We start from the raw sequence: 19,292 nt of genomic DNA, 5'->3' as shown, positions 1-19,292 counted from the left end.
CTAACATACTGTCTATTCTGGAGAATGTTCCATGTGCCCTTGGGAAGAATGTGTGTTGTGTTGTTTTGAGCAGAGTGTTCTTTAGATATCTCTTAAATCTAGTTAGTTTCTAGCGTTGTTTGGGTCTTCTTTTTCCTTGTTGATCTTCTGTCTAGTTCTGTTTATTATTGAAAGTGAGGTGGGATGCCTGGGTGGCTCAGCGGTTAGGCACTTGCCTTCAGCTCAGGACGTGATCCCGGGATCCAGGATTGAGTCCTGCATTGGGCTACCTGTGGGAAATCTGCTTTTCCCTCTGTCTGTGCCTCTCTCTCTCAGTCTGTCTCTCATGAACAAATAAATACATCTTTTTTTAAAAAAGATTCTCTCTTTGTCTCTGTCTACCAGTAGTTTGATTTTGAGGTGTCTAAGTATAGATCTCTTTGAAACTAGCCTTTTTGGAATTTGTTGAGCTTCTGGGATGTGTAGATGTCATGTTTGTCATTAAATTTGAGACTTTTTCAGCCATTATTTCTTTGAATACTTTTTTCTCTTTTTCTTCCCCTTCTGGGACTCCCATTATGCATATATTAGTATACTTTAAGTGTGCCACAGTACTCTTAGGTTCTGTTTATTGATTTATTTTTTTGGTGGTCAGACCAGATAACCTCAAGTGATATGTTTTTATGTTCATTGATTCTTCTCTCAGCTCAAATGCTGTTGAGCCTTCTAGTAAACTTTTCATGTCAGCTATTTACTTTTTAACTTCAGAATTCTATTTGGGGTGTGAGAGAGAGAGAGAGAGAGAGAGAGAGAGAGACTATGTGTGTGTATATAAAATTTCTATCCCTTCATTGATATTCTCCATATGGTAAGAAAATATTCTCATACTTCCCTTTAGTTCTTTAGTTTATGGTTTTCTTTAGTTCTTTGAACCATTTTATGAGCTGATTTAAAGTCTGTCTAGTACAATGCCTGGGCTTCCTCAGGAACAGTTTTTGTTGACTGCTTTGTGTGTATATAAGGGTTATAATGCTTTTTTCTTTTCATGTCTTGCAATTTTGAGTGAAAAGTAGACATTTTAAGTGTGGCAACCAGCTCCCCTCCCATTAGAGTTTGTTGTTACTACTTGTTTATTTAGTGACTTTCCTAAACTAATTCTATAAAATCTATATTCTTTGGTATGTGTGACTATAGAAATCTCTGCTCTAAAACTATTTTATTTTATTCTTCTGTCCCTCTGTCCCACATTCAGTCATGTGCCAAAGTCTGTCCATTTTAATTGCATTTTTAAATTATTATTATTCCCTCCTTTCAGTCTTATGGCACCTCTGTAGCTCAGGTCCCAGTTATTTCTTACCTTGATTACTGTAAAAAACATCTAAACTGAACAATTCATTTATAGTTCACCATCTTTCTGATTTAAACTACCCCACTACTGGTTTTCTTTCTAAATATGGTTTAATCATTGTCTTTTCCCTAACCAAGTAAAATTTTTCCAAAAAACATTCAAGGATGATTAGGTTGGATAAGACATATTTGTTAATGGGAAGAATCTTGTGGCAAAAGTGACTGCCAATAGGATGGTTTGGGGAGTGACTTGTGGCATAAAGTCCTAGAGGAAGAGGGAGAGAATTAGTTCAGGAATATCTGACATAGGAATGGGGTGGGGGGCTTTATCCTTTGAGACATTATGGAAGGTCCTAGGGATGTATAGATAGAGTTCAAATGATAGAAGACAGGTAAGAGAGAACATAAAAATTTTCTTTCTTTTTCAAAGTTCATCTCTTAAAAAAAAAAAAAAAAACAAAGTTCATCTCTTCAGAGTGAGAGGGTTAAGTGTAATCTAGGAGTCTGAGAGTATTAAAGTTTTAGAATGGTAATGGGTAAGAAATATAAAAGATTTCTCAGTTAAGAAATGTAAAATTAGGGGCACCTGAGTAGTAGAGTTGGTTGGGCATCCAATTCTTGGTTTTGTTTCAGATCCTGATCTCAGGATTTTGAGATCTGGCCCCACGTTAGGCTCTGTGCTCAGTGTGGAGTCCGCTTAAGATTCTGTTTCCATTTCAATACCCCCTCACTTGTGCTCTTTGTCTCTCAAATAATTTTATTTTTTTAAGATTTATTTATCATAAGAAACTAGTCTTATGAAACATTCTCAGTAATGCTGTCACTGTGTCTTTGAACTTCTTAGTGACACTGGTCTTTACTGAAGAAACCAACTTATATTCTCTTTGAAGATGTCTATTTAAAGTTAATCCTTGTTAGTGGGTGAAGGGGGGTGGCACATCTGGGTGACACAGTTGGTTAAGAATCTGACTCTTGATTTCAGCTCAGGTCATGATCTCAGGGTTGTGATATCAATCCCTGCATTGAGCTCCATCCTGGGCATGAAGCCTGCTTGGGATTCTGTCTCTCCTTCTACTCCACTTCTCTTGTCTCTTAAAAAAAAAAAAAAAAAAAAAAGTTAATCCTTGTGCACTAGGTGTATTTCTGATATATTTTTTACAAAATTTTCTATCATTTTTAGGGTTTTTAAAAAATTATTTTGTTAAAAAATTTTAAAAGATTTTATTTATTTGAGACAGAGGGAGAAAACATGAGGGAGGAGGGGGGAGTAGAGGGAGAGGGACAAGCAGACTTCATGCTGAGATCTGATCCTGATGTGGGGCTCAGTCTCACAACCCTGAGGTCATGACCTGAACCAAAGCTAAGAGTTGGACCCTCAACTGAATAAGCCACCCAGTCACCCCAATTATAATCATGTTTTAAGCATGCTTTCCCATAAATGTTCTCAGACAGCACAACCACCTGCAGAGATAGGCAAGGCACAGATTGATTCTACCATTTCACTAATGAGGAGAGGCCTAACTAAAAGGTTATAGACCTGACCAGACTACATAGTAATGCAAAACCAGGAATTAATCACATATTATAATCTAGGCTTAATGCTCTATGTCCTCCTTTTTGTATTATAAACTTTAACAACCATATTAAAACAGGCCTTGTGGGTCAGAAGTGATGTTTTAAAGCTGAAACATATGACCTGGAGCACCTGAGTAGTGCAATAACTAGGGTAACAGTGAGTGCCAATGTAGGCAACAGAGGGCAAAGAATAGTGTTATATCCAGCTTTCCACATTATAAGGTCCTACTTAATATTTTATTTGATCCTAAAACAGCTTTATGAATTATGATTATCCCATTTTATTTTTTTTTCAAAGATTTTAAGTAATCTCTACACCCAATATGGGGCTCCAACTCCAAGACCAAAAGTCACACACTCCACCAACTAAGCCAGCCAGGTGCCCATGATTATCCCATTTTAAATGGTTTAGGAAATGGAATTGCTGAGAGCTTAAAATGTTTAAGGCCACAGGGCTGGTAAGGGGTAAAGTTGGAGATTCAAACCTAGATCAATATATTATAAATCTTATATTCTTTCTTTTGAATTTGACCATTCTTGTAATCATTTAATCATTTATCAATTTTTTTACCTTTTTTGCTTTCATTTGTTTCAGGATATTTTCTGATTTCCCTTGTGATTTTTCTTTGACCCATTGGTTGTTCAAATGTTTTTGTTTAATTTCCACATATTTGTGAATTTTCCAGTTTTCCTTTTGCTGTTGATTTCTTTCTTTTTTTTTTAAAGACTTTATTTATTCATGATAGACACACACAGAGAGAGGCAGAGGGAGAAGCAGGCTCCATGCAGGGAGCCTGATGTGGAACTCGATCCCGGGACTCCAGGATCATGCCTGGACCGAAGGCAGGTGCCAAACCACTGAGCCACCTAGGGATCCCCTTGCTGTTGATTTCTAGTTCATTCCATTGTGGTCAGATATGATACTTGGTATAATTTCAGTCTTCTTAAATTTTTTAAAACTTGTTTTGTGGCCTTGTTTTGTGATTTATCATGAAATATGTTCCATATGGTCTTGAAAAGAAAGTGTAACTGCTGTTTTTTGATAAAGTTTTCTGTATGTCTGTTAGGTTCAATTAGTCCATTGTGTCATTCAAGGCCATCTGTCTCTTTGTTGATCTCCTATCTGGTCACTCCATCCAATATTGAAAGTGGGATGTTGAGGTCCCCTACTTTTATGTTATTGTCTGGTTTTCTCATCAGTTTCATCAATTTTCCTTCATATGTTTGAGTGCTTTGGTGTTAAGTGTATATATATTTGTAACTGTCATATCTTCCTGATGAATTGCTCCAATATCACTATATAATGTCTTTCTTTGTCTCTTATGACAGTTTTTTATTTAAAATCTATTTTGTCTAATATAAGTGTAGCCAGATCTGCTCTCTTTTGGTTACCATTTTCATGAAATATATTTTTCCATCCTTTCACTTTTGGTCTGTCTGTGTCCTTATATCTCAAGTGAATCTCTTGTTGGATCTTATTTTTTGTTTTATTTTGTCTTTAATTTATCCATTCAATTATGCTATATCTTTTGATTGGGGAATTTGATCCATTTATATTTAAATAATTACTGATGGGGAAGGATTTATGGTCATTTATTTAATTGTCTTCTTTAAGATTTCATTTATTTATTGAGAGAGACCACATGTGCATGCATGCTGAGCCAGGGGAGGGGCAGAGGCAAAGGGAGAGGGAGAGAATCTAAAGTAGACTCCACAATGAGCCCAGAGCCCAACCACAGGGCTTGATCTCATGATGTGAGGCAAAATCAAGAGTCCAGTGCTTAACCAACTGAGCCACTCATGCGTCCCTACTTAATTGTCTTCTACATACCTTGTAATTATTTGTCTCTCTTTTCTTCTTTTGCTGCCTTCTATTGTATTTCATTTATTTTTTTGTAGTGATATTCTTTGACTCCTGTCTCATTTTCTTTTGTGTATCTTCTGTAGGTGTTTTCTTTATCGTAACCTTGGGGATTGTATAGGTCATCTTATAGTTATAACAATCTATTTTAAACTAATTACTACAATCATGTACAAGAGCTCTCTTCCTTTACCTCCTTCTCTGTTCTGTTTTTTATATCATCAATTATGTCTTTTTCTGTTTTATGCCCATTAACAGTTTTGTAGTTACAGTGATATTTTATACTTTTACCTTTTAAATTATGTACCAGAATTAAAAGTGAGTACACATCCCCATTACAGTATTACAGGATTTTGTATTTGTCTATATATCTACCTTTACCAGAGAATTTTATATTTTTGTGTTTTTATTTTGCTGTCTCACATCATTTTGTTTCAACTGGAAAAACTAACTCCCTTTAGTATTTCCTTTTTTAAAAAGATTTATTTATTTAAGAGAGAGAGAGAGCACAAGTTTGGTAAGGGGCTGAAGGAGATGGAGAAAATCCTAAGCCAACTCCATGCTAAGCACCCCAATATGGTGCTTGATCTCACGGTTGTAAGAGCCAAAACTAAGAGTTGAATATTTAACTGACTGAGCCACCCAGGTGCCCCTCCCTTTAGAATTTCTTATAAGGCAGGTCTAGTGGTGATGAATTTTCTTAGTTTTTATTTATCTGGGAATTTTTTCTTATTCCTACACTTTTGAAGGAGAGTTTTCAGATATAATATTCTCATTTGACAGTTGTTTTCTTCCAGTACTTTTTTTTTTAATTGGAGTTCGATTTGCCAACATATAGTATAACACCCAGTACTCATCCCGTCAAGTGCCCCCCTCAGTGTCCGTCTCTTTCAGTACTTTGAATATATCTTTCCACACCCTTCTGGCCTGCAGGTCTTCTGTTGAGAAATCTGCTGATACTCTTATGTGAACTTCCTTGTTCATGATTTTTCTCTTGCTGCATTCAAGATTTTCTCCTAGTCTTTGACTTTGGACAGTTTGGTTACGTTTCTATGTGTGGACCTCTTTGAGTTCATCTTTGTTGGAGTCCTTTGAGCTTCATAAATTTGCATGTACAGTTCCTTCTTCAGATTTGGGAAGTTTCTGTCATTATTTCTTAGAATAAACTCTGTTCTTCCCTCAACTTTTCCCTTTTAGGACTACCATAATGCATATATTACCCTGTTTAGTGGTATTCCATAAGTCCCTTAGGTTCTTTTTACTTTCTTTTCCCCCTTCAATTAGAAAGAAAGAAAGTAAGTAAGTAAGTTAGTTCCTGACTCAATTTCAAGTGATCTATCTCCAAATTCACTGATTCTTTCTTCTATTTGATCATGTTTAATGTTAAACTCCTTTAATGAATTTTTTATTTGTTATTCTTTTGCTCCAGAATTTGTTTGGTTCTTTTTTGTACTTTGCATTTCTTTGTTGATATTCTCACTTTGTTTATTACTTTTCTGACTTCATTTAGTTATCTGTGTTCTCTTGTAACTCATTGAGTTCCTTAAGACTTTTGTTTTGAATTCTTTGTCAGGTAATTAATAGATCTCCATTGTTTTAGGTTGGCTTCAGGAGACTTATTTTGTTCCACTGATTAGGCCACACTTCCTGTTTCTTTATATGTCTTGTAAATTTTTTGCTAAGATTTGAGCATTTGAAAAACAACAGCCACCTCTTCTAGTCTTTTGGATTTGTTTTATACAGGGAAGAACATCACCAATCAGCTCAGGTAGAGACTCCAGGGGCTTTACAAGCCTTTTCTGGGGATGCATATTCTTTGAGTTTACACATGCAATTTCCCAATTAGAGAGATTTGTTGTTTTCTTTTTCAGCCATTTAAGTTCTCTCTTATGTCTTTCTGTGGTACTGCAGGTACTCTTTTGCTGCAACAAGTCACTGAGTTCTCCTTTGTCCTCAGTGGCTTCAGGCATCCAGAATATGCCAGATCCCTATCAGCATTCTAAGTCAGGCAAGACAGAAACCAATCCCACAGGCAAACCCTCAAAAGCCAGAATATTGAACACATATTCTACTCATCCCTTTACCTCCCAAAGAAGAAGCTGTAAGTTGGGTGTTTTCTCTTGATCACACCATGCTATACTGGCTTGGAGTAAGGGCTATTGTCAGTGAAATGTAATGGCTTTTTCTTATCCACTTCAGTGCAACTGTTCTTGGCTTTGTGCTTGCCTGGGGTACTGTCACTTTTTAACTAGTTTCTGTAGTTCTCGGAAAGGCTTTCTGGACCATAAATTATTGTTAAGTCAGTGTCTCTGTGGGGGAACAAGATCTGGGGCTTCCTATTCCACCATCTTGCTGACGTCACTCCAGATTCTGGAGTGATGTCAGCACTTTTTTGAGTTGTGGGATCTTTGGTGATCTGATAAAAACTGAAACTTCCCTCTAGGAAAAGAATACATATACATAAAATACAAAATACAAATTTTGGGAGAGTTGTATGTATATTCATCAGTCCTATTCATGAACTCTGATTTTAAAATCTTGATATAGTCCATCCCCTGAGTATTAACACAGCAGGTATGCATTATTCCAGTCCTACACATTCTAAAGAAAGGACTGGCCTTTCACCAGCTCTTGGAATATAATCTCTGAGCTTTTGGAATATCCTGCCTAGTAAGAGTGCTTTTGTATGCCTAAAGCCTTGGGTCACATTGTATCAGTTTGACCAGATAGATCATGTTAACAATGTGACTTATGATGAACACTTGTTTCTGTGTACCTGAAACCCTGGGTCACACTGTATCAGTTTGACCTATGTGGGGCTGGATACTGTTAGTTAAGGTTAAGTGAGGCATGCCTATGTGACTAACTCCCAGTAAAAATTCTAGACACCAAGGCTTAGGTGAGCTACCATGATTGGCAACACTTTGCATGTGTTGTCACACACCATTGTTGGGAGAATTAAATGCTGTCTGTGAAACTGGCAGAGTACAGCTAGAAGCTTGCCCCTGGTTTCTCCTAAACTTGGCCTTATGTGTCTTTCTTTTGTTGATTCTAATCTGTGTCTTTTCACTGTAATAAACCATAACCATGAGTGTAACAGTTTTTTCTGAGTTCAGTGCATCCTTCTTGTGCATTTTTGAAACTGAGAAGGTCCTGGGGAAAATTCCTGTTGAGCTAGCCAATCTGTCATACCCACTGCTGCAATAAGGCCACATGTCTCTCAGCACCAAGCAAGTTCATTTCAACAAATGTTTAATGGATGCCTATCATTTGCTAAGGGCAAGGAAGTACAAAAACTCATAGATAAGTAAGATCATGCCTTGGGCTTAAACCTTAGCATGGCCCTCTCCAGCCTTCTAAATCTAAGTGGTAGAAATCATGCATATAGGAGATATTCTTTTCCTTCTTATTGCTTCCAGTTTACCTCACCCAACATATTCTGTATCTTATTCTTTGCATTCTGTATCAGATTATACTTAAAGGGAATACTTTTTTGTGTTTTGTTTTAATTGTTGAAATTAAATTATTTTTAAAAGTTAGATTTGTTGAAGTATAATCCATATACAATAAAATTCACTATAACTATATGGTTTGATAAGGTTTTTTGTTTTGTTTTGTTTATTCATGTGAGACACACACAGAGAGGCAGAGACACAGACAGAGGGAGAAGCAGGCTCCATGCAGGGAGCCTGATGTGGGACTTGATCCCAGGACTGCGGGATCATGCCCTCAGTTGAAGGCAGACACTCAACCGCTGAGCCACCCAGGCATCCTGGTTCGGTGAGTTTTGACACATGTTTACCACATCAAGATACAAAACATTTCCTTCACCCTGAAGCTTTTCCTCATGCTACTTTTCAGGAAAGTCTCTTCACCCTCCCCATCCCCTGCCGCTGGCAATCACTGATTTGTTTTCTATCCCTATAATTCTGCCTTTTCCAAAATGTCATATAAATGAAATTATATGATATGTATTCTTTTGTGTTTGCCTTTTATTTTCTTTCTTTTTCTTTTTTTACCTATCACAGTGCTTTTGTGATCCATATTGTTGCATGTATCAGTAGTTTGTTCCTTTTTATTACCTAGTAATATTCCATTGTATGGATATACCACAATTTGTTTTTCTTTTCACCAATTGTTGGACATTTGGATTGTTTCCAGTTGGGGGCTGTTATGTGAATTAAGCTGCTGTTAACATTTGTGTTCAGGTGATTGTGTAGACATATGTTTTTGTTTCTCTTGAGTAAATACCTAAAAGCAGGATTGCTGTGTTACATGGTATGAGTATATTTATATGAAATTGCCTAGTGGTTTTCCAAATGGCTTTGCCATTTTGCATTTCTACTAAAGTATGAGATTTTCAGTTGTTATTTATCCTCACCACCACTTAATATTTCAATCTTTTAAAATTTTAGCCATTTATTAGGTATACAATGGTAACTCGTTGTGCTTTTAGTTCCTATTTCCCTAATGACTGGTAATGCTGAGCATCTTATGCTTACTTGCCATTTTTATATCTACTTTGGTGTAGCTCAAATATATTATACATTTTTTAATTGGGCAGTTTGTCTTCTTTTTATGGAATTATGAGTATTCTTTACAATGTTCTAGATACAAGTCCTTTATCCTAAATGTGTTTTGCTATTATTATTTCCCAGTCTGTATTTTGTCTTTTCATTTTCCTGAAAGTATTTTTGATGAATACTCTCTCTTTTAGAGACAATTTATCAATGTTTTTAATGGTTTCTGTTTTTATCCCCTAAGAAGACTTTGCCTAACACAGAGTCAGATCTTTTCCTTTTTGTCTTTTAATGTTTTATAGTTTTGAGCCCATCTTTAATAGCTGTCAAACTTTTTGGCTAGGACCCCTTTATTCTGAAAAAATGATTGAGCTAAATGTATCTGGACACACCAGGACCTAGAATACTCAAGAAATCTTGGTAAAGAAAAAAATTTTTAAAGTAAAAAGTTACTGGTTTTCAAACAAACTTGGAGGACGTAACTAGCGTATTTCAAAATTTACTATAAAGCTGTAGTTTTGGAAGAGGGAGAGTTGAATACACTACTGGAACAGAATAGTATATAAATAGATCCATAGATGTGTACTCTCTTGATTTTTATGAGAGGTGCCAGTGTAATTACATAGGTGAATGATGTTGTAACAGCTGGATGTATATGGAGAAAAATGAAGCTTGACTCTCAAACTATACACAAAATTTCTTATTCAAGTATATCGTAGATTAAATTAAAAAACTAAAACAATTCAACTTCCAAATAAAAGCATAGAAGAATATTTTCCTGATCTTGGGATAGGTAAAGATTTCTTAATCTAGTCACAAAATGAAACTAAACTAAAAAATGAAAATTGATACATTGGACTTAATTAAAATTAAGAACATCTGATCATCAAAAGATATCATTAAGAAAGTAAATAGACTGAAGAACTCAGATACAGAATATATGAAGAACTACAAATCAATAAATAAGACATTTGTTTTTAAAATTAGCAAAAGATTTGAACAAGCAGTTCATGAAAGGATATTCAAGTGGCCTATTAACATATTTAAAGGTATTCAGAATAATATCAAAGAAATGCAAATTAAAACCACAGTAACACATTCAGCAGAATGGGTAAAAACAAGTTAAACAGTCATTATCAAATGTTGCTGAGGATATGGAATAGCTGGAACTCTCATACGTTATTATTTGGCAATTTTTTTATAATTCCAAACATAAACGTACTGTAAGATCCAACAATTCCACATGCAGGCATATGGTCAAGAAAAGTAGTTCATATGTGCCCTGGAATACTGCTGGAATATTGCTGGACTACTACCATCAATAATAAAAATGAACAGACTGTTAATACACAGAATGATATGTATGAATCTCAAAAACACTATGCTGAAAGGAAAAAGCAAGTCACAAAAGATACATACTATATGATTCCATTCATATGATGATAGAAATCAGAATAATGGTTACCTCTGGTGAATTAGGTATTGATTAAATGAGGAACAAGGAGTCCTTCCAATGTGATGGAAATGGCCTATATCCTGAACTAGGTGGAAGTTACATGATATATATGTATGTAAAAATTAAGCTGCATGTCTAATATTTGTGTGTTTTGTGTATATAAATTACACCTTAGTAAAAAAATATTTTTAATTTTTTTAAGATCTTATTTATTTATTGGAGAAAGCACATGCACATTACTAGCGGGGGAGGAGCAGGGGAAGAGGGACAAGCAGACCCTCTGCTGAGTGTGGCGCTCCACCCAGGCTCAATTCCAGGACCCTGAGATCATGACCTGAGTTGAAGTCATTCACTTAACTGACTGAGCCAATCAGGAGACCCTCTTTTTTTTTTTTTTTTTTTTTAGATTTTAATTTTAGTTAATCTCTACACCCCACCCAACATGGGGCTTTGAACTCACAACCCTGAGATCAAGAGTTGCACTCTACCAACTGAGCCAGCCAAGTGCCCCAAAAATAATTTTAAATAATAAAAAAAAAAAATTTACTGAGGACACCCAAGAGCCTTGGTTTATGTGAATTATATCTATAATATCTTACATATTAGAAATTGAAATGGAGCAATTTTAGATATTAACTCATTTAAAAATAATAACTCATTACATATTAAAAGTATCTTTATAAAAATGACTATTTTCTAAAACAAAAAAATTATAGGGGCAACATTGTTTTACATCTTTGCAACTTTCTTTAATGTCTGGCTTTTTTTTTAAATTTTTTATTTATTTATGATAGTCACAGAGAGAGAGAGAGGCATAGACATAGGCAGAGGGAGAAGCAGGCTCCATGCACCGGGAGCCCGACATGGAATTCGATCCTGGGTCTCCAGGATCACTCCCTGGGCCAAAGGCAGGCGCTAAACCACTGCGCCACCCAGGGATCCCTAATGTCTGGCTTAAAGAAGATAGCTGGATGGATTCTCAAACCTGCTTCTGCAACTAATTTGTTAAAATATCATGTATGCAGCCTTTTAGAAACTGCTGTACACATATAGGAGAAAATGAGTAGAAAGACAAATCACAGCTTATAATAATAGTTTTGACCTCATGATCCTCTGAGTCTCAGAGCCCCTGGAGTGCCCCATTCACTATACATTAGGAGCCGCTGCTCTGACCTGGCCACCTATGCTGCCTCTTTAGCATGTCGCTAGACAAGAAGTGAAATATCCAAGTTTAGAATGGGGTTCATTTTAGCTACTACTTATTATACAGCTTCATTAGTATCTTTCTCATTTCACAGTTCTGTCCCCTGCCTCCCCTACATTTTCTAGGTTCAATAGCTATGGAGATGAGATCATTTTTTTTCCTCTCTGCCCCGCCCCTCTGTGTGGAGGCCATATTCCAACAGCCAGGTAGATGAAAACACTGGAACACATGAGCATGGCAGGAGCTGAGCTCCATTTCAAGGTAACCTTAATTACTCCACCCTCAGCATAGTTATCATCATAATTTGCTTCTAGAATGAGACTTTGTTTCATCTTTCAACTAACAGGTCCCCCTGGGACTGTATGGGAAGCACCTTTGGGCAGTGACTGAATAACCATAGCTGTCTCATACCAGTTCACATCACTGTCCTTTCCAGAGTAAGTGCTTCATTAAGGACCTTAACTTGGCACTCCCTTGCTTTCTTATGTGTTTTTAGTTACAGTTTAGAGCTGCTGGATACAGCCAGATGACTGTTAGCAAGATACTGCTGACTTTCTGAAATGCATCTAATGTGAGGGAGTGAGACATTATACTTCAGAATTTTTTCTAAATTTTATTATGAAAAATTTCAAACATATTAGAAAGTTGAAAGAATTTTATAACAAATACCCATAAACTTATACCTAGATTTTATAATTAATGTTACTATAGTTGCATTATTACATATATATCTACTTATCAATCTCTCTATCCATTTCATAAATCATCTTATTTTTTGATGCATTTCAAAGTAATTTGCAGACATAATAAATACACCTCACCCCTTAACATTTCATGCATATATTTAACTAGAGTGTAATATTTGCTTATAAGGCTTTTTTTTTTAAGATTTTATTTATTTATTCATGAATGACACAGAGAGAGACAGACAGACAGACAGAGGGAGAAGCAGGCTCCATGCAGGAAGCCTGATGTGGGACTCGATCCCTGGTCTCCACGACCACACCCTGGGCTGCAGGCGGCGCTAAACCGCTGCGCCACCGGGACTGCCCTTATAGGGTTTTTTTAAAGGTAAAATTCATATACAATGTACCAAAAAAAACTTATATCCACATGAAAACTTGCACACAGATGTTTACGGCAGCTTTATTCATAATTGCCAAAACTTGGAAGCAACCAAGATGCCCTTTAGTAGGTGAATGGTTAAATGAATTGTAGTATATCCAAACAATGGAATATTATTCAGCACTAAAAGGAAATGAGCTGTCAAGCCATGAAAAGACATGGGGAAACTTAAATGCATACTATTAAGTGAAAGAAGCCAAACGAAAAAAAGCTTCATATTGTATGATTTCAACTATATGGCAAAACTATGAGGACAGTGAAACATTTGCCAAAGGGGTGCGTGGGGGATGGGGTGGGAGCAGCATGGTGAATAATAGGTAGAGCACAGAGGATTTTTAGAGTAGTGAAAACATTCTATATGATACTATTATGGTAAATACACATCATTATACATTTATCCAAGCCCATAGAATTTACAAAACCAAGAGTGAACCCTAATGTAAACCATAGACTTTCAGTGTTTATCATGTATCAATATTAGGTTCATCAGTTATTACAAATGTACCACTCAGGTGAGTGATATTGATAATAGGGAAGGCTGTGCATGTGCAAGGGCAAATGATGTTTGGGAAATCTCTGTGCCTTCCTCTCAGTTTTGCTGTGAACCTAAAACCACTCTAAATTAAAAAAAAATTTTTTTAATTAAGTCTTTAAAAAAATTAGGTCAGGAGAATGAGAATTGTCTGTAGAAGACAAGGACTTCTGTTAATTAAAAAAAAAAAATAATGTCCAGTGAAGTGGACAAATTGTGATTTCACTCTCTGGTGAATTTTGACAAACATATTCACATAGGTATCCTATGTTGAATTATAAAATGCTACTATCACCCCAGAGAGTTATTTCAAGGCCCTCCTCAGTCCGTCTGATTACCACACTCAGAGAGACTGCTTACCACACTCACCATGCTCCCAGAGGCAGTAGCTTGTTTTCAGAATAATCTTTTATTATTTATTTATTAAAATTTTTAAAACTCTATTTATTTATTCACGATAGACACACACAGAGAGAAGCAGAGACATAGGCAGAGGGAGAAGCAGGCTCCATGCAGGGAGCCCAGTGTGGGACTCAATCCCAGATCCCAGGATCACGCCCTGAGCCAAAGGCAAATGCTCAACCACTGAGCCACCCAGGCGTCCCAAGATTTTATTTATTTATTTGAGAGAGTGAGAGAGACCATAAGCAGTGTGTGTGTTGGGATGGGGGGTGGGGGGGAGGTGGGGGGGGGGGTGGGAGGGTGCACTGGGAGAGAGTAGCAGCCTCTCTACTGAGGAGGGAGTTAGACCTGGGCTTGATCCCAAGATCCTGGGATCATGACCTAAGCAGAAGGCAGATGTTTAATCAACAGAGCCATGCTGGCACCCCTGAGAATAATTTTTTAAATACCTAGCAAAATCTTTTTCTTAAATTATTTGCAGGCAGCCCCGGTGACTCAGTGGTTTAACACCGCCTTCAGCCCAGGGCGGGATCCTGGAGACCTGGGATCAAGTCCTGCATCGGGCTCCCTGCATGGAGCCTGCTTCTCCCTCTGCCTGTGTCTCTGCCTCTCTCTCTGTCTCAAATAAATAAATAAATAAATAAATAACTTTAAAATAAATAAAAAATAAAATTATTTAGGAAATCTCTGGATTACTTAGGCCCGTTGTTCGTTACAGACTATAGAAGTCATAGAAAATTTATAGTCTTTTCTTAGATAATAATGGATATTTTGTATATATGACTTTTTTCCTAGAAGTCATTTTAAATTATGAAACAGGAGAACTGATCTTCAGGCAGCAGAGTGTGTTCAGTACAATCATTTTATTTCCTTAATGCTGAATTACATAGATCTTGGAAAAATAAATTTAATGGGTAAAACTTCCAGAAGGAAAGAGAAGAACAGGTCATTGTCACTTATTCCCATCTATCAATAGTCCATTGAAGGCAAAGCTCTCAGTGTATTGTGCAAGGTGAAAAGGAAGCTCTCAGGCTTCAGACTTGCAGGTTATTATTAAAGCCTGTGACAATAAACCAGACTGGCCTCAGGACCTGTTTCTCAGATGATCACTTCAACATCAGCACTCCAGGCAGGTTGGAACCTTTCAGAGCTAGGGGAAAACACTCCTGCAGTGCTTAATCTTGAAGCTTGAGAATAAACTCCGTATCAAAAGAAGGCTTGAATCCCAAACAAGTATTGAGTGGCTCACTTATTCCTTCTTTGTCCTACTAAAATGGTTTTGTAGTACATGGATAATCGCACATTTATTTATTAAGTCCTCCTATAGACCTATCCCTGTGGAGCATGTGAGGATGAAAACCTGATTCCAAATTTCAAGGGGTTTGCATTTGTCCGAGAGAAAGAATTTCCTCTACCCTTCATTGTCCTAGCTGGACTAAAAATCAAATTGATATGAGATAGGTTACAGGAGAAAATCAAATTTAATTTCATATATACCAGGAATTTACTCAAATATAAAACTCCAAGACAATCAGGCAGAATGAAGTATATATGTCGTTCTGAACTAAGGATAAAGGGATAGGGGGTCTGGGACTTCAAAGGGAAGGAATGTAATTTGCAGGAAGATGAAAATGAGTAAATGTTTGGTAAATAAATGGTTGCTGGGCCACTGGGAAACAATGGGATGTAGAGGACTTTGATCAAATAGGCCTTACTGGGTTCCTCTCTGTCTGCCAGACCTAGTTCATTTAATAATGTAGTTACCTATGATAATAGCCTATCTCTCTTCCTGGAGCAGCAGGTCCTTGATCTAAATTCTTTTTACGCAGTTTGAGGGGGGAGGTAAAGAGCTTTTCCTGAACCTGCTGGGTTTTGATCACTTTTTAACTCAAAGTAACTCATGCCAAAGTGGCCCATTTGGGGTGGCTTCCCTTTTGACACTTGCACTAAGTAGCTCTGGGTTTTATGGGGAGAAATAGGAGAATTCTGAATAAGAAGTTGGGTATGATAGAGAGGAGACTCATGGAAGAAGGAAAATTTGAACTGGCCTTTTAAAAGATTGGTAAAATTCTTGACAAATATGGATGAGAAGAAAGAGCCAACCATTTTTCATACTGCAGCCTGAATGATTTTTCTGAAGCACAGATCTAATCATTGCATTCCTCTATGTAAAGCACTTCAGTGATGACAAATATTAACACTTACTTTGTTTTGTGAGATAATGGTACCCAGCACGTAGTGGATAAAGAAACTGAGGTCCAGTAGGGACCATGTCATCCTCAAAGCCAGTGATTAATGGTGTAACCAGATTAGAACTAGGTGCCCTTAGGGAATAGAAAGAAACTTCACTAAGTTGATAAAGAAATTTTTTTTCAAAAATCATTGACAAACTTACAAAAAACAACAGAGGGACTTCTTTTAAGATATATTTATTTATTTTAGAGACAGCCAAGTGAGCAGGGACTGGGGCAGAAGGAGAAAGAGAATCCTGAAGCAGACTCCCTGTTAAGGATGGAACCCAGCTCAGGGCTCAATCCCAAGACCTGGAGACCATGATGTAAGCCGAAATCAAGAATGGGCCCCGGGGCACCTAGGTGGTACAGTCGGTTAAGCATCTTACTTTTGGTTTCAGCTCAGGTCATTATCTCAGGGTCATGAGTTCAAGCCCTAGTCCAGTTCTGTGCTCAGTACAGAGTCTGCTTGGGCTTCTCTCCCTCTCCCTCTGCCCATCCCCCAACCCACTCTCTGTCTCATAAATAAATAAATAAATAAATAAATAAATAAATAAATAAACAAACAAATAAATAATAAATCTTAAAAAAAATGTTAGGGGTGCCTGGGTGGTTCAACTGTTTAAGCGTCTGCCTTTGGCTCAGGTCATGATCCCATCATCCTGGGATCAAGCCCCACACCCGGCCCTTGCTCAAAGGGGAGTATAAAATATAGAGCTATACCTATATATATAATTGGAAAAAATGAAATTAAAAAAATCTTGGAATAGAAAAATTCTTAGGTAAATCACAAAACCTGGAAGGCATAAAGGAGGAAAATTCTAAGAGATGTGATTATAATAAAAGTAGCAAAGCTTTGTAGTAGATACTGGATCAGTCAGAAAAACAGCAACCATACTAATTATTTTAACAGGAAGAACTCATTCCAGGTGGTTCATTAAAAAAGTATGAAAGTCTCAAAAGGCAGAGGGGAAACCCTGAAGTGTTATGGAAATAGTGCCCACAGGAAACAGCTACCACCCATAGAGCTGGGAAAACAAGGAAAGAGTTTGGAGTTATGGGTACCTAGAAGCTTGGAAGAGGTCCCAACAAGAGCTGGAACCTAGACCTCTGATGTTAGAGTATGTATTAGTTTTCTTTTGCTATTGTAACAAATCACCAGAAATTGCCACACATTTCATGGCTTAAAACAGATTTATTCTCTTACTGTTGTATAGGTTAGAAGTTTAACACAGATTGACATTGATTTCACTAAGCAAAAAAATCAAGATGTCAGCAGGGCCATATGCTTTCTGGAGGCTCATTGGAAGAATACATTTCCTTGTTTTTTCCAGCTTCTAAAGGATGCCCACATTGGTTTATGACTCCTTCCTTCATTTTCAAAGCCAGCAATGGCCATTTGTATTCTTCATACATAACACCACTGTGACACCGACCTTTCTGCCTCCTCCTTCCCTTTTTTATTTTTATTTTTATTTTTTTTTATTTATGATAGTCACAGAGAGAGAGAGAGAGAGAGAGAGAGAGAGGCAGAGACATAGGCAGAGGGAGAAGCAGGCTCCATGCACCGGGAGCCCAATGTGGGATTCGATCCCGGGTCTCCGGGATCGCGCCCTGGGCCAAAGGCAGGTGCCAAACCACGGCACCACCCAGGGATCCCCCTCCTTCCCTTTTTAAGGACCCTTGTGATTACATTGGGCCCACCTACCCAGGTTATTCAGAATAATCTCCCATCTCAAGGTTTTTAACTTAATCATATCCGCAAATTCCCTTTTGCACTATAAGATACCATATTGAACAGCTTCCAGTGATTAGGACATGGAGATCTTTGATATTGTACTGTCTATCACAGAGTATTACCTGGCTGGTACCTTTAAGAGATGTAATAAGTCTCATTCTGAGATTGCTACACGAGCTTGGAAACGAACTGAGTGCTACCTTCATGGTAAAGAACCAATCCTAGAGCAACACTGACAGAGTAGCAGGCAAATCAGGAAGGAGCAACTCCCTTTTCCCTACTCTTGTATTCTTGTCTCTCTCTAGTGCTATTGGTGGGATTTGTCAGGAAGCCAGCTGGCTAAAAAGAGAGCTGTAGTTTTGCAGAATATCAGTCCCAGCATTGCAGAGCAGAATGTAAAAGGATGGGTTTAAGGCTAGAAACAATACCTTAGTAACTGATGAAGATACCATTAAAAAAATAAAGTTTAAACAAGTGACAGCCTGGGATTACATTATACTTAATAAGGAGTAACTCCAATATATTATTTTTAATAATCCAATAAAACTAAGACAACCCAATAAAAATGGGCAAAGATAAGAATAAAAATGACCAATTCACAATGACCAATAAACATAGGAAAATATCCTTGAGTTCATCGGTGAGCAGGAGAATGCCTTAGGGCCTAGATCCAACAGAAGGAGATAATTCTTTTTGTTTGGAAGATATCTTGATCCTTTAGTTTGACACTGCTAAAACGCAAGTAGGCACACCAAGAATTAGTGGATCAGTGAATAATGAGGGCTCTCCAGGTATGAAACAGGAAGATTATATATAACAGTAATAAGTCATTAGTAACAAGGAAGGGCCTTGGGGCACCTGGGTGGCTCAGTCAGTTAAGTGTCCAACTCTTGGTTTCAGCTCGGGTTATGATTTCATGGGCTATGGGATCAAGCCCTGCATCGGGCTCCACACTCAATGGAGAGCCTGCTTGAAGATTCTCTCCTGCCCTTCCTCTAATTCGTACTTGCTCTCTTTCTCTCTGACATGGATAAGTAAATCTTTAAGAGGGGGGGATCTTCAAGAGCTTGTGCAGATATAAGAATTTGTTTTTAATTTTTAATTTTTTAAAGTAATCTCTGCACCCAGCATGGGGCTTGACAACTCTAAGATCGAGACTTGCTTGTGCTACTGACTGAGCCAGCCACGCTCCCCTAAGGAATTTAATCTATAGAATAATGTTACATGTAATATCTGCTTTTGTAGAGCTTTTGGTTTAGAAAGAGCAGCCACTTTAGAGAACACAGAGAGGTAGCTTGGCCTATTCCTAAGAACAGATCAAT

At 37.3% G+C, this 19,292-nt stretch overlaps 1 long non-coding RNA gene across 6 annotated transcripts in view; it reads left to right on the top strand.

The window, feature by feature from the left end:
* Positions 1–19,292, top strand: part of LOC144299028 (uncharacterized) — a 66,808-nt gene that overhangs the window by 24,990 nt on the left and 22,526 nt on the right. For 3 of the 6 annotated variants that reach the window (XR_013365848.1, XR_013365847.1, XR_013365843.1), the window contains exons 2-3: positions 8,394–8,542; positions 12,068–12,203. This is a non-coding gene — a long non-coding RNA (uncharacterized LOC144299028). The remainder of the gene's footprint in view (positions 1–8,393; positions 8,543–12,067; positions 12,204–19,292) is intronic. The other 3 variants (XR_013365846.1, XR_013365845.1, XR_013365844.1) reach the window with 1 other exon arrangement.

The sequence above is a fragment of the Canis aureus genome, chromosome 27 (assembly GCF_053574225.1).
Source record: "Canis aureus isolate CA01 chromosome 27, VMU_Caureus_v.1.0, whole genome shotgun sequence".
NCBI classification, from domain to species: domain Eukaryota; kingdom Metazoa; phylum Chordata; class Mammalia; order Carnivora; family Canidae; genus Canis; species Canis aureus.
This window is presented reverse-complemented; position numbering and strand designations above follow the sequence as displayed.